Raw genomic sequence first — 2,910 nt, 5'->3', positions numbered from 1 at the left:
GATCCGCCCTACTAGATTACTGGGTAGAATTATATTTTTTTAAATGGGTAGAATTATACTTCACGTACGGCCGGTGGCTGGTGCAATCGTGACCTCACAATAGCGTTGGTGCGCACCGGGTCGTCGTCGATCGCGCTAATGGAGCAGCGGCACGTGTCGCGGGCTGGTAGGGCGCATCGACTCCCTCCCTCCCTCCCTCGCGGAAGGAATCAAGAACAGTCTCGGTGACAGTGCGCGAAAAGGCGAAGTAAAGTGCGAAGAGACCCGGCGGCATCCCGATCACTCCGCTCGGAAAATAACGTCCCATGTTAATTTGTTCCCATACACTGGCCCGGTGCATGCTTTTTGCTCCTGTTGCTGGACGGCGACGATCGAGGACGCGCGGCAGCATCTGTAATGTTCCAGCCGGCCAGAGGTCAAATGTTCTCAACTTTTCATGTCGGGACTTTGGTTCTTGTTCGATCGCCACTTTGGTCAAAGAAAAACATTTTATATTGGCAACATGATTCTTTTTTATATTGACAACATGATTCTGCTAGCTAGTTGATTGCACTTAAGAGTGGGGCAACGTTACGTTTGGTCAAGATCGACCGACCGAGCATATATTCGCCCACATTATTATGTTTATTATTATTATTATTATTACGTGTGGTGCTTGATTTTAGGAATTACAGCTAGATCGAGGTGGCATGACACGACCGTACCAAGCATTAGTTGATGGTTACCCTACACCGCCGATCGGTGTCGCTCCATCCATCCGTGCATGCAGTGCAATTCAATGCCTCAAGCATGCAGATCGCGCGAGCACTGTACGTGCTAGTAGTAAAAAAATCCCACTGGTAGATGCTTACTTGCGTGCTACGTACACGGCTACTTGTACACGCACGAAAATTCAGATCGAGCCGCAGTCACGTTGCGATCGGCGTGCCGGCACACCGTCAGCCCGTCGTCCGCCGGCCGGAGCGTCCGGCCACGGGGCGTACGTTAGCGCGCGGCCGGCGCAGTGGATCGGCGGATCAAGGGCTGGAGGCCCTACGGCCGCGCTGGCCGGTGCCGGGGAAGCAGCGCGACGTACGAGCCGGGCGGGCGCCACACGCCGCTGACACGCGCGCTACCGGCCGAGCCGCGCAGGTACGCCGGGCCCTAGGACGGGACCGTACGTATTACATACGTATAACGCAGCGCGCGACACCGTCTCTGACGAGCACCAGCTCGCTGGCCCGGCCGGCCACCGGCGCGTGAATGCTACCCTAGCTGCCCCGATCGGATCGGATCGTGCGCGCCGCGCGTGATGCACGGGAGGAGCCAGCTGTACGCTCCCGTGCACGCACGGTGCGTCACAGTTCGCTCCCTGACGCTGCCGGCGAGACGCCGGGACCTACCTACCGACCCCCTTGCCGGAGTCGTCGTCGTCGGTGCCGGCCGGGGCTGCCGTCGAGGGGCATGGGCGAGCGTCGGTGGGCTGTGAGTTGGAGGCGATCGAGCGTGGACGGACGGACGGCCATTAACTCGTGCACCCTGGCAGCGACCGACAAATGCCGGTTGACGCCGTGGAGCGCAGGACATTCCACATGGGACCGATATTGATGATGATCCTTGGCCGGAAAGGAACGGCGCCCTCGCTCGTTGCTGCTCAAGTTTCCAGATGCGCGCGTGGCGCGATTTTCACCTTGAGACAAACAAACCGTACGTGCGTTGCCGTCATTCAAATCGCAACCATTCTACTGTGTATAGGTATGCACAGAGGACACGTCGTACCACAAGTCAATGAACAAACTAAAAGATCGACGATGACACGGCTGTGCATTACGAAAGGTCGAGCACTTCAGTACACTATTACTGTTACAACTTGGCCACATACATATCCCTTGGAATGATCGTCTCCACCGTCACATCAATCTGTACATGAGCGCGGAAAAGCCGCAGTTGAGACGCATGCACAAGATCTAGACTACCCGCCCGCCTAGGGTCGCAGGGAGAAGGACTAATCACCAAGAGCTCAAGAGTCTTTTTTGACGACGAGCATTGGGAGGAAGTTTTAGCACCCACATTAACCCCAAAGAGAGCGGCGCACAAATTTGGTAGGCTCCGGCCCAGGCGATAAAGCTAGAGATAGGAAAGCAACGGCGCAGCTCCGGCCGGAGCCCACCGTCCCCGCGCGCATGCATGCGTGACCACCACGGAGAAAGCAGGACTCTACAGTTCGCCGGAACAAATTAAACGTACGTAGGTATAGTACGCAACGGACGCGGTGCTGGCCATGCATTTACGCGCGCCTCCTTCCACTTTTGCTCCGCTCTCATGGCGACGGCGACCGCACGGCGGGCACGCCCGAGACGGTGCTCGAGAGGGAGGACCACCGTGAGGTCTAGAGCTAGCCGATGCCCGGTGGGTTTTGTTTCCTGTTAGACTATGTATAACTTCTGTACCTATGTACGTATTGTAACACAACCATTATATATAATGAGATAAGCCACCCCTAGAGGGTTGTGCTGGTTCCCAAAACTTATTGTCTTACATGGTATCACGCTAGGTTACGATCGCTTCCGCTTCTAAACCCTAATACCCGCACCGCCGCCGCAGCCGCCGCCGCGCCACCGATCGCGCCGCCGCCATGTCGAGCGCCGCCACCACCGGTTCCACTGCTGCGGGCTTCCTCCCGGCCTCTCTTGCGGCTCTGCTCAACCTCCCGCTCGATGCCGTCTCCGTTCCGGCTCCGATCGGGACAAGGAGCATCGGCTCCGTCTTCTCCACGCCGCCGGCGCCCTCGCTCGGGCGTGACCTCGTGGTCCACACCGCGGTGCCGCCGTCCGCTGCGGATTCCGCAGGCGTCGTCCCGCCGCTCCTGCCGCGAGCGGATCACACCGCCCCGCTGGCGGGGTTGGCGGCGTCCGCCCCGGCCGCGGGCCT

This window comes from Triticum dicoccoides, chromosome 1B (assembly GCF_002162155.2).
Source record: "Triticum dicoccoides isolate Atlit2015 ecotype Zavitan chromosome 1B, WEW_v2.0, whole genome shotgun sequence".
NCBI classification, from domain to species: Eukaryota; Viridiplantae; Streptophyta; class Magnoliopsida; order Poales; family Poaceae; genus Triticum; species Triticum dicoccoides.
The sequence above is the reverse complement of the archived record's forward strand: the minus strand, read 5'-3'. Positions refer to the sequence as shown.